The sequence below is a fragment of the Mustela nivalis genome (assembly GCF_964662115.1).
Source record: "Mustela nivalis genome assembly, chromosome: 11".
NCBI classification, from domain to species: Eukaryota; Metazoa; Chordata; class Mammalia; order Carnivora; family Mustelidae; genus Mustela; species Mustela nivalis.
In genome coordinates this window covers 30,981,711-30,995,516 of record NC_139030.1, presented here as the reverse complement: position 1 = coordinate 30,995,516, position 13,806 = coordinate 30,981,711, and the positions used below count along the sequence as shown (strand labels likewise).

The following is a 13,806-nucleotide window of genomic DNA, read 5'->3' as shown; positions in this document are numbered from 1 at the left end:
TACATACAGAGAACCTTACATATGTAAATAATCACAGAAGTATCTCTAAATGCTTTTCTTCTGAGTCTGTTTTCCCTCTCTTAGGATGCAGAGTTAAAATGCAATTGAGTGCTAAACTTAAAATATCTTTTCTTGTGTAAGATCATTTTCTTCCTTAAACAGAGTTTATACTACAGAGGTAAGTATGGAAAGACCAGGTGTACTAAAGCAATACACAGAATACTATTTTGGAAAATCATAGTTGTTTGGTTAAACTGTAAGTCTCATGAGAAACTGATTGTAATGTTTCCCAAAGAGGAGTAAGGGCCGTCACACTGGACAAGTGGAAGGATTTGCAAAAAAGTATTTGGATTTTGGATTTTCATGATGTTATGGCTTTTTTTTTTTTTTTTTTTTGAGAGAGAGAGAGCGCACATGTGCACAAGTAGGGATGGGTAGGGAGGAACAGAGGGAAAGGGCACTAAGGAGAGAATCTTAAGCAGGGGGCCCCATGCAGGGTTTGATCTCACAACCCTGAGATCATGACCTCAGCTGAAATCAAGAATTGGCCCCTTAATCAAGTAAGCTACCAAGGCCCCCCAGTGTTACGGGCTTTTAAAGAGGGTATGAGAAAGAGTTTGTATAGCCATAAAGAAGAGATGGTATAATTGGTAAGGGGAGTGGGGAATGCCTCAAACTAAAGATATAAGAAGAGAACAAAAGAAAGTCAGCAAATCTGCTCAAAACAGCAAGAAAATCTGACTCAAAATCTGATCATTAGTGAATTGTTAGTTATGACTGGTCTGGGTTTCCAAGGTATTAGAATATTGCTGCTACATATGCTGTGTAACTTGAAGCCACAAGGGATAGGATTTGGAAGCCGGCATAGAGAATACTAGTTTTCTTGGAACAGCATGTATGCCAGAGGGATGATAATCAGTTGAAATGAATAGAATTTTTAAATTTTATTTCCAGTATCGATAATATACAGTGTTATATCAGTTTTAGGTGTAACAATATAGTGATTCTATACATTTTATATGTTTCTGAGTTCTCATGATGACAAGTGTACTCTTAATCCTCTTTACCTATTTCACCCATCCCCCACCTACCTCTCCTCTGGTAACCATCTGTTTTTTTCTTTATATGTAAGAGTTGGTTTTTTGGTTTGTCTCTTTTTTTCTTTGTTCATTAATTTGTTAAATTAAATTTCACATATGAGTGAAATCATATGTCATTTGTCTTTCTCTGACTCACTTATTTTGCTTAGCTTTATACTCTTTAGATCTATGCATGTCATTACAAATGGCAAGATTTCTTCATTCTTTTTTATGGCCAAATAATATTCCATTGCATATATCTTCTTTATCCATCCTTCTATGGACAGACACTTAGGCTGTTTTCATAATTTGGCAATTATAAATAATGTCACAATAAACATAGGGGTGCATATATCTTTTCAAATTCTTTTTTTTTTTCTGTTTTTAAAGATTTTATTTATTTATTTGACACAGAGTGAGATCACAAGTAGGCAGAGAGGCAGGCAGAGAGAGAGGGAAGCAGGCTCCCTGCTGAGCAGAGAACCCAATATGGGACTCCATCCCAGGACCCTGAGATCATGACCTGAGCTGAAGGCAGAGGCTTAACCCACTGAGCCAACCAGGTGCCCCCAAATTAGTGTTTTTGTAGGAATACATAGAATTCTTTAATGTGGGGTGATAGGGATGAGTCATGTGGAGACAATCAGAGTAATGCAGAGAAGGGACCAAGATGTATTGTTTAAATGCAGTGATGAGAATATAATTGAGAATGAGATGATGCCAATGGTATAAACATCTCTGAGTGAGACTGGTGGAAAGGTCTTTCTGGGTTAGAGATAATCTATTTTTGCATTTCTGAAGACGTTCTTTTACCCTTCCCAAAGACATCTGGATACTTAAAATCACTTAAAATAATCTTGGGAGCATTTTCTCATACGTCCAAGAGAAATAATCATGCTCCTTTCTGTTACATCTGGGCTTTCTATACATTCTTTTAATGTGAGTTAGCATACCATCTTATAATTGTTTCAAAACCTGTTTGTTTCCTTTTCTAGAAGGGAAGTTTATTAAGATAGGTAACTTTTTTTTTCTTTTCTATATATCTTTGTGAATAACCAAGTATATAACACTGTATTTGACATATTGTGGATGTTTAATAAATGTTAAATGGAATTTAATTTTGAGAACTGTCCTGGCTTTAACTAAAGTTGGCCACAGTGTTTACTGATACTAAAGATGGATGAATCCTTTGGTGGGGGCAGGGATAGTTTCCTTTGTTTGCATATCTGTATGGGCAGGAAGGAAGGGGTAGTATTCTTTGACAAAGACCCCTAAAAATAGTGTGTGTTAATGCTGTGCTTTATGCATCGATTGTGATTTCACTGCCATCAATTACTGGAGATGAGGTGGCCAGACAATTTGTGTGAGGAGAAAAGTTCCTCCCTTGCTAGAAAATATAAAGACTTCTGGCAGAAATATTTCCTGACTTCAGTCTTTTGTAAAACTACATTTCTTTTGGTGGTCTTGCATACCTTACTTCACACGTGATGTAAATAAATTTGGCTTATTTTTTTCTTAAATTTTTTTTTTTCTTACTTTTTGCTTTGGCTGCTATGAAGCTCAATGAAGCATTCTTATCTCATCTTAAATAGTTTTGCTCTTTATGTACTTTGTTTCTTTATATTACCTCTCCCCAGGACTCTTCTTATATTTTAGTCCTTTCTCTCTTCACCTCAATTACTCTATCATATCATTGTATGATTTTTTTAATAGCTAGCTTGAATACATCTGGGAACAAGGCAGGATATAAAGTAATTAATAAGTAAAATAAATCCAGGCACGTTAGCCCCACATACTACCCGCCTGCCAATACCACATAATACAAACCACATTGCACTGTTTAGAATGAATGAAAGCAAAGGTCTCGAGCTGGTGGCTAACAGGCAAAATCCTGCCCACTGACATGTTTTGTTTGGCCCACACAGTGTGTTTAAAATATGAAATACTTGCCAACCTTTAGGAATCAGAAAATTTTAAATGAAATCCCAGTTTTTCTTAAAGGGGCCTATATTCCGTGCAACGTGTGAGTGGTAGCACTCTTTCTCCAGTTCACCAGAGCCCCTGGTACACTATTTTGTTTCAGCTATATTGCTTGGCACTATTGTATTAATTTATATGACCGCTAGGTATTATAAATATTTTGCTTGGGGCTGCTGCATGAATGAGATGAGCAATTTATTTAAATAAGTCATCATTTTTCAGTAGCTTTTTTATTTCTATTCATAAAATAATGGCAGAGTTCCTGTTGTTGCTTTTGCTTCTTTCAAACATGAAAAAGCCAACCAATATTTTGGAGCTTATGTCAGAAAAATTAGTTACTTATTTATGATATTTATCCCCAGACATTGGAAGTCTCCTTATCAGGGAATTAATATTTAGGACACCTTTCCTATTTGAATCATAGTTCTAAGTCTGGAAATAAGGCTTTGGCCTTACAATAGTTGTCAGAAAACTTCTGCCTTATAATCATGGATTGTAATGCTTTTGACCTGAAGTGAGGGTCCTAGTAACTCCTACTTAACATAATATTTTTAACAAGCTTGATTTTCTTTTCTTCAGTCCAGAGCAAAGTAGAAATATTTTTTATTAATTATTTTTATTAACATACAATGTATTACTTGCCCCAGGGGTACAGGTCTGTGAATTGTCAGGCTTACACACTTCACAGCACTCACCATAGCACATACCCTCCCCATTGTCCATAACCTAACTACCCTGTCCCTACCCTTTCTCCCCCTAGAAATATTTTTTAAACACTGGGACTGACAAAACACATTTGATGCTTATGAGAAACTGCCTCCTGCAAAAGAACAAAACAAAACAAAACAAATAAACAAACAAAAAAAAACCCTTAAAAATTTAGAATTACTACTTGGTGAAATTAAGTATTTTCATGAATGTTCAGTTATATTTCTATCTTTTTTAAGGGGATCGGGCACCTACCATATTGTCCTGCTCCGCTGCTGTGCTGGAGCTGGACTTCACTGGCTCATAACAGCAAATGGTATCTCTTTCCAACTCTGTACTCACTGATATAATGATTTTTGTTTGTTGCCAAAGATCTGATTGTTAAACGTTTACCTGCACATCACTGTATCCAGGGCCTGCAAGGCAGTTTTCTCCATATTTTTTGTACATTAGAATGTGCTGTGGGGCATCCTTCCACATTGAAGTACACACCTTCCAGTTTCCTCATTAGAAATCTCCTACCTAAAAAAGAAAAGAAAAGAAAGAAAAAAAAAAACCTCATCTATTAAAACTCTTTTTATGCATCATCTTCCTTGTTGAATTCTTCTCCAATTAAAGACAGAAAACATTATTCATTATTTGTGTCAATCCTCTCCCCTTTGCATTTTATTTATCTCCTTCTACTTTGCATTTTTCTATGTAGTGATTATTTCCATGAGATCAAGGACAAAATATTTTTATTCTCCTTAGAATATACCCTTTAGTGAATCATTCCATCCAAGGCCATAATGGTTATCCTCTTTAGATGGAATATACAGAACTGCTGAACCTAAATTGAATTGATCTCTTAGCAGATGAGTGACACGGACAGCCTTTCTTCTGTGGGGTTGTGCTGTCAATTAATAAGGACAGGAAACTAAAAGGCAAAGGTGTAAGATGGGAGTAGGAAGGTCTCTAATCAGGCAGAGAGGGAAGGCACTTTGATTAAAGACTGAGAGTACGTTGTTTTCTGACTCCATAATGGCAACCTGGCATGGACTGGACGTTTATGTAAACATACCTGATATTTGGTAGTTGTTGTAGGGAAAAATGATTGGGTAAATTGTTTCTTAGCAATATGGAATGCTCATCCAGGCTCCCTATCTTTACATTGTAGTTTCTCAAAATATAGCAACCTAAACTTTCTCTGTGCTTCACACAAATTGTGTGTGACAGGTCATAGTTATTTAATAAGAGAATAATAGTCCTCATTCCCATAATCCATATTATTTAAATCCTCCCATGTCAGTCACTGTCGCCTAATTTTGTATCCAAATCATTTTCATTCCCAGAAGTTAAATGTGACTCTGGCAAAAACATAGCTCTTATATTACTTGGTGCTTTTATTATTAAATAATTATGCTCAAGAAACTTCATTGCTTGTTACAAGCTCGGGATGTGAGGAAAATTCCAAAGCAAAGACTGCATCATTCTGTGGGCATTTCTTTGTCATTACCAAGTTGTTTTTCTTTGAATGTTCTTTGATTCTCCCCCGAAAGAAAGAAAGTCCATTCAGTAGCATCAAAGTGTGGATGTTTTCCATAGTGATCTGGATGGGAATCAGTAGCAGGGGGCTTCGCCTCAATGTCTGTGGTTCAAGGGAGGATGTCACTCTTCAGAGACAGTGTGAGCAATAGGGAAGCAGGGGAAGTTTCTGAATGACCTCACAGCAAGAGATGAGCAGTCAGTACTGTAATAATGGTTTACATTGGCAGGACTCCACTTCTGGGGTGGTCCATAGTGACATTGTCAAGAATCTCTTTCATTAGTACTTGAATACTTCAGGGACACATTGGTTGAAAGGTGAAAAGTTGGAAGTGCTGCTGTTTTTCATGGCTGGGGATAAGGAGAGCCCATTTAGGAGCTTATAAGAAGCTGTTTTTGAAAGAAAATACAAAACGCCAACACAATTTTTCATGAACTCTCAAATGCAGTGTGGTGCAGACTCTTGATTAACAAACTGCTCTTTCTCTCCTGTTGGAATTGTGGCTTCCTTTTGGTAGTGTGGTTTTTTGCTAGGAAATCTCAATTTACTAAGGTTGAGAGGTTAACGGTTTAGGCTACAGGTAACAGCAATTATCCGAACTGGAGAGCATATAGTATAAAATAACTGACGTGCATTTTAGCAAGTTTATTGATTAAGGTTTTGTGTTCTTTCTATTTATAGAATTGAAGATTTGTTTCATGGAATATAACAACCAGTGAAAACCTGGCACATTACACACTCTCTTGCACACATGTTATCTTCCTCTGAGTCCTTTAAATAGTAATGTCAACAACATTAGGGATCTAAACCAGTATGTGCTTTGTTGCAAAGGTTCATTTTAGTGTTTTAGATATTTTTAAGGGAGAATATAGGAAAAATTGATATCTTGAACAGGCATGATCTAGAGTAACTTAAAATTAATAGAACAGTTCATATTTTAGGAGTAATTTACATTCAGTGTTCTGTCACTTCCAGCAAGTCTTGAAAAAAATCTACACTTGTCTGACTACTCTATATATCCATAAGCACATCCTTCCAGATTTGATTGACTAGTGTTTTAGTAATGCAAAACTTACCGATATGAAATCTTTAAAATTTATATATAACATTCTCAGAAAAAAAAATCTTTATTTTAATGTTATATTTTAGGTATCAATGAATATGTAATTTAAATATATGGTTATGTTAGACAATCCTCTGTAACATTTTATTGTTCCATCTTTCCCAGCTTAACTTTTCTATCCATAAATATATATTTTATGGTAATAAATAGATATTTATTATAAACAGTTCAAACATTATAAAAACTTATGCTGAAAAAGAATATTTCTAAATATTTCAATTCCAGAATAATAAATAGCTTGTATAGTCCTGTAAGTTTTTCCCATGGATTAAAAGTATGTTACAAGTTGTTAGATAAGTTACATTTAAATATTTAATAAGTTGCATTTAAGTATTTTTAAAGAAGTAGGTCTATTTTATGTAAGCACTTTGAAACCTTTCTTCCCCCTCAAAATAAATAGGATATATGGACTTGTAGTTGGGTACATTCTATTTGTGTTTTTTTTTAAGATTTTATTTATTTATTTGACAGAGAAAGAGATCACAAGTACACAGAGAGGCAGACACAGAGAGAGGGAAGTAGGCTCCCTGCTGAGCAGAAAGCCTGATGAGGGTCTCAGTCCCAGGACCCTAGGATCATAACCTGAGTCGAAGGCAGAGGCTTAACCCACTGAGCCACCCAGGCACCCTCTATTTGTATTTTTTAAAGATTTTATTTCTGTGTAACCTCTACACCCAATGTGGGATTTCAACACACAACCCTGAGGTCAAGAGTCACTCTATCAACTGAGACAGCCAGGAACTCCTATTCTATTTGGATTTTTAACATATGGAATCATGTTTACATATAGGATTGCATGCTTTTCTTTTTATTTATCATGATAACTAGAATAATTTCTTATTATTATGTAACATTTTCATGGCACTTTCTTTTAACTTTATAATACCCCATTACACTATTTAAAGTAAATGTTTAAAAAATGGAAAAGAACATTTTTATGATTTTGACATCATTTGAAATATCTTTTTCCTCTGCCTTCTCCCTTTTCCTCCTCTCCCTCTTTCTCCTTTGCCTTGTCTTCCCCTTCCTCCTCCTCTTTCTTCTTTTTCTAGTACTCTTCTTTTCCTCCCTCTTCTTTGCATTGAATTTTTCGGTGGGAAATACTGGGCCAAAGGACATGGACATTTTCAAGTTCTTATTATATATTAAATAACTGCTCAATATATAATTTTAGCAACAACGTATGGGAGTATTTTTTCCCTGAAATTTCATATTTAGGTGATTTGATTGATGTTTACCTTTTGTAATTTATACTCAGTAGTAGAACATAGATCTTGCTAAGAGTTTCAATCTAATTCTCACCAAAATCTATTGATGTTTCCTATAAACTACTAAGTGGTTTAATATGGAGCAAAAGCATGGCTGCTAGAAAGCTAATGGTGAGAAATTATTCCCAGATTAGTCCTTCAGGTTTTGAGAACATAATTATAAGAACTTATAATTATGACAATTATATGGAGAAATTTAGAGTGCGTAAATAATTATTGCACAATAAATAAGCACAAATGGCAGAATTACAACTTACGATGTATGAAAATACAGCTTTAAGTGGCCTAACTCTTGGGCAGTGATGCTCTGAAAGGAACACCTAGGGAGATGCTGTGCAAGAGAGTCCTATAATGATCTGGAAGTTGGCTTAGGGGATCTGATTTAGTCATGAAGTCCCCCACAAGAATGTAGGATTGAGGAAAGGAGCTTTATCTTTGTTGTCATGTCAAAATTATCTGAAATTTGTTAATGGCCAAGTGGCTTTGCTTTGATTTTAATAAGAACCTAGGGGTGCCTGGGTGGCTTGGTCAGTTAAGTGTCTGCCTTTAACTCAGGTCATGATCTCAGGATCCTGGAATCTAGCCCCTGTGGGGCTTCTGGGTGAGCAGGGAGTCATCTGTCCCTCTTTCTTTGCCTCTCCCCCTGTTTGTGATTGGATGAAGGTATACTGGGATTCAGAGACTTAACTGATGTAAATTACTGGCCTGCTGACTGTTCACTCATTGGTCTACATGCGATCTCAGATCTTACAGCTCTTTAGATACTGAAGGTGCCTCAGGAAATTTAGGTCATGTAGTCGGTTCTTGGACTTTCCCAATTTCATCACTGTTTCTGGGATCTATCTCCTAGAGGAGCATGGCAGGCTCCTTAATTTTGTTTTCACCTCCATAAAATTTCATAAAGAGCTGGTTCTCCTTTCATTATTTTTCTTTTTATTTTGATCTAACCTAAATCTGAATCTTTGTCATGAGTATAAGGCAGGACTAACATGATGCTATTAGTGGATTTCTAAGTCTAGCCATTGATATGAAACCTGCTAGGACACTTGAAGGAAGTATCTGAGTTGTAGAGATGTGAGAATCTTTTGAAATCATAGGACTTTAGAACTGGGAGTTACATTAGAAATCGTCTTGTCATTTTCCTCCTTCATTTTATTTATTTATTTATGAAAGAGAGGGAGAGAGAGAGCGCGAGCATGTGGAGGGTAGGGAATGGCAGAAGAAGAGAGAGAATCTTGATCAGGCTCCAAGCCCAGGGCATGGGGCCTTGATCTCAAGGACCCTGAGATCATTACCTGACCCGAAATCAAGAGTCATATGCTTAACTGACCGAGCCACCAAAGCACCCCTTTTCTTCTCATTTTAAAAATGATCAGCAATATGAATAAATGGAACATTGAGCACAACGGACTGTATCAAATACAGAAGGTGAGGAAAAGAAGTGATGAGTGACTCTTCTGGTCATCCTCACATGTTTGATGGAGGAGTTACAACTCCTGTGAAAAAACTAGTAAGTTACCCTGTCCTTTTTATAAATGTGGATGAATCTATGATTGTTTTATATTCTTTTTTCTCTTGAACATAAGACCAATACTAAGAAACATACAGAAGATAATGATTATTAAAGTAGAGGATTTATGTACATGGTAAAGCCCAGTATATGTTTTCCAGGTTTTATAATCAGAGATGAAATACACATAGAATCCCTATAGTATAATATTATTAGATTCACAGTTTGACATGGATTAACTTTATCAATGTGTTTGCATTACAATAGTTTTTATTTTCCTTTCATTGGTTCTGTAAATACATGAAACATAGAGTAATATTTGACCTATCATGCTATTGAATTTATCCTATTTGAAATACTTGGATTTAAAAGCTAAGATTTTATTCATGATTAAAGAAAAAGGAGTTGTCTGAATAAAGATAACGCAGCTGGTCCCTGAGGAGTCTGGACTTCCTGTTTTGCTCAATGTGTGTCAAGGACAATCTCTGTCATTAGTATTTTCTAGATGATTTTTAGGTATTCCATAAAGTACCTTTTTATTCCATTGTGGTGTTCTATTGAAAGTTTTTTCTTCAGAAATGACATAAATATATAGAAAACAAAATATATATTGCATTGTATGTATATCTAACAAATTACATTTGAGTTTCCAGGATTTCAGAAGTAACTGCTTAGTATTTGTTAATGCAAATTGTTGTGTAATTAGGGTGTTCTGAACACTGAAAGGCAAAAAAAATTTACCAAAAAAGGTGGGGGAAGAATTGATTGACTTGTTCTTTCTACTTCGTATGATGACATTCCATGAGTTTCTGAGCCCCCACCAAGGTAAACTGATATAAGGATTAACTGACTATCGCAAAGGCTAATTTACAGAAACCACATGAGAAGTTCTGAGCACAGACAGTGCAGATAACAAAAATATTATCCACCTTGTTTACAGTGGAGTTAGTCAGTTTATTAGTTGGAGCGCTTCATTATGTATAAAAGATGCCAATGATAGTCTCCTAGTCAAAATAAACAGGCATAAAGTGTTCTGCATATACAATTTGTGGGGAATAGTTACTTTGCTATTTATTTAATAATTGACCATAAATGGAGTCAAAGTGCAAAGGGAAAAACTAAAAAAGCAGCCCACTAAGGGCTTTTTGAAAGATTGATAAATAATGTGGAATCTCAATTAGGCAGTAGAAGGAATGCAGATATTAAAAATTTGGTCAAGAATCTAATTAGCTGGAGGTAATTAAACAGTCTCACACGGGGTCATTAATCTTTTCCACAGACCTTTGATGTTTTGCACACTGTCTCCTAGTCATTAATAAAATTCATAACACTCCACTTTGTGCTGTTTTATCATCATGCTTTTTCTCTGTAAGAGCATAGACCAAGTGTCATTGTATCACAAGGGCCTTACTTTAGTTAATTTCTTTTCCTCCCCCCATGCTTGTTAGGATTAACCATTTAATGATCCAAACAAAAAGCAAACAGCACATTTAAACTTGTCCTTAACTTTGCTAAGTAATACAATTTCACAACTTTGTCATCATTATATTAAAAGAGAGAGAGAGGGAGAGAGAGAGATTTCTAATGTTCCCATGTAAATGTTTCTTAGAAATGGTAAATTACAGTGGAACTATATTTAGTTATCTAAAGATTTACACAGTTGCATATTACAGCTGTAACTTTTCAAAAAGCAGAGTAATTATTTAATTAAGAAAAATAGTCTAAAAAAAGAAAAAAAAGAAAAATAGTCTAAATGGAAACTGTGGAACATAAACTACACATTGAACAACAAAGGAAGAGAATGTCATTTTACTAGTTTATTCTGGTAAGTTTCAAAGTAATGCCATATTCAAAAGTGGCTGTGTTATAAAAGACAAGGAAAATACAAAGATTGCATTTAGAAAAAATGATTCCTGTGATTCAGAGGAAACATTTTATTCATTTTCATAAATGCAATGTTTGTATATTTATTCTCATATTTCAGTTTTTAACCGAATGCATTTCTGAAAAAATCTTGTTTTACAGAATTGATTGTATTTGTAATAGAGCTTGTTACTCTAAAAGCCATTCTACCTGTTCTCTGGTAGATTGCGTTGATTAGCAGAGAATGCTAAATGAGATTGAGTAGTTCTGAACATTTCACTACAGAGAGAATGTTCTCACAATGATGACATAAGAGAATATGTAGGAAATGAGGTACTCATCTCAACACACCTGAAGAATTCATAAACATTTGTTAAAGAAATGTAAGAAAATTATATCTGCAGAATATCAAACACAGTAAATATTATTTTGTGTTGATTGTTTCTGATAGGAAGATTGTCAAGCTATTCCCCTCCCCACAAAAAAACCAAACTACAGTCATATGTCTATTTAATGAAATTAAAATTTCTGGAAAAATAATCAGTTGCTTTTTAAATTTTAGGAGTTGTTAGATATTATCTCTTCTGATATATTTTGTGTGGGTGAAATCAGAGCATACTTTCTTTTTTCAAAAATAAATGCTTATTTTTCAGATAATTAGCATTGCTCCTTTTAAAAAATGTCATATTTTTACCTAAACTAACACAAAATGTTTGCATAAAATGAAATTCTATATTTTGAAAATACCATTATAACAGAGTGCCACATTTTAATATCTATACATACCTTTGTTTAAACACCAAAAGAAAACAAATTTAGAAAAGGAAAATATGTCATTAAAAATCATTAAACTAAAGCTCATATTAAAGAAAAATATCTGACTCTTCACTAACAGTGCATTATGTAAGATTGAGATACAATCCATTAGACATTACTATGAAGAGAAAAAACATATCAACATCATGTACAAAAAAGGACTTGCTTAGAAAATCCATGTGGAATCCCCAATCAAAATTAGAAACACCCACTCACATTGATTAAAATTTAATAGTGATTTGACTAATCAGTATGTTTATTCTAAGCAATTACATAGTAAGCCTAATTGTTAAATTTGTACAGCTTTGTTATTCTCGATCCTCCAGTGACATAAATTTAAAACAGGTTGAAGTTAATGACTAAAGGAATGTAAACAAAATAGTTAAGTGTTTTAAAATATTAATGGGCTTGATATCACACTGGAGTAACAAAAAAGGATTTAGGTCACATTGTGAGCATCAGACCTGTGTATTAGATTCCACACTTTTCGTTTATGGAGAAATTAATGGTCTCAGGTGAGGTCCTAAACTGGATATCTGTTTTTAAAGATATAGAGTAACCTTAAAGAACACAAAAAGTATAAATGGAATTTACTGACACTATATTTGCATACAATATTAAATGGAGGAGTTTACATTTTATGCTATGCATCTTTGTGCCTATGTGTTTGTGTGAGCTGAAGTTATGTCATTTTTATTGGGTATATTTCATCCAGGAGATACCGTCTATTTTAGAGAAAAAAATGAGGAATGGACCACATATTAATGTAATTTATCATTATGTGGCATATAAAAACACATATAAAAAGCAATTTTAAAACATAGTGATTTAACTGTAAATAAAAAACCATGTATTTAATAATAAATAGCAGCAAAGTTGAATTTTCATGAGAAAATAGTTAAAATCCATAAATATTGAAGCATTTAGAAGTTTGTTGTTTTAATATTTAGGTGGTTTATATGCTTTGCTTGTGTTAGCAAACTGGATATGAATGTATGCTTTGAATAGTCTGCTCAGAAATTTAGAAACATATATGATTAAACAGATATTTTGTTAGATTTATCTTTACCTCTGTGGGGCCTTGAATTTTAATCTATTTCTTTAAGTGAAGAGGAACAAGGGACAAAAAAGGAGTTCAATAGTATGAGTGTTTGAGGTTCAGTACCACCTCCCAATTTCCTGGTTAACTGTAAGGTCATTCCCCAAACAGCAGGGCATAGGGGAAATCTACAATTCTGGAATCATTATATCATTTCCTGTCCTGTTTCCTGTCAACTGTTTCTGCCAGAAATGGCTAATAATGACCTATTTTCACTGAGCAATAGGAGAAGCTGAAGTAAAAATTAATGCTGTAGTTAGATATCCTTCCTAAATGTAGTTATAAAATCTGGACTAAAGAGGGCAGGAGATACTCTATAAAAAAAACTACAGAAGACCAAGGGAAAAAAAAAAAAAAAGCAAAAAAACCCCAAAACTCTATGAGAAAGTCATTCATACAGTTAAGTACATGATAAACTGATTTATTTTCAATAAAACTGGTATAAATGCTTTAATTACTTTGATACCTCGATTAACTGGAGTTTCAGTGGTATTTGTAGGTAGTATGAGCTTTCCTTACACTTACTATTCAGCTTACTTATTTGCATTTGTATTGGAGATGAATGTTTTTTATACATTCCTTTAGATCATAGTTTCCTTCTGGATCTGTTAGGAGCAATGAAATTAATAGTAGCCTTGAACTAGGACACATGTCATTCACTTAGTTTAAAATATGAGGTCTTTTCTAATCCTTACTTCATCTTCAAACTTAAGTTTTAAAACCCATGGCAACATATGTCACAAATGGATTTCCCTCCAAATTAATGTGGATTTCCATGGATGTACTAGCTAAACAGAATTCTTATCTATTCAATGTAAATTCATGTCCTCTTATT

The 13,806-nt window shown here is 34.2% G+C and overlaps 1 long non-coding RNA gene across 2 annotated transcripts in view; it reads right to left on the bottom strand.

The window, feature by feature from the left end:
* LOC309843589 overlaps positions 1–13,806 on the bottom strand; it is a 79,511-nt gene that overhangs the window by 37,205 nt on the left and 28,500 nt on the right. The window contains exons 1-2 of one of the 2 annotated variants that reach the window (XR_014300235.1): positions 4,828–4,985; positions 4,161–4,289 (exon numbers count right to left, since the gene is read on the bottom strand). This is a non-coding gene — a long non-coding RNA (uncharacterized lncRNA). Of the gene's footprint in view, positions 1–4,160; positions 4,290–4,827; positions 4,986–13,806 lie in introns of those variants that run through there. The other variant, XR_014300234.1, reaches the window with a different exon arrangement.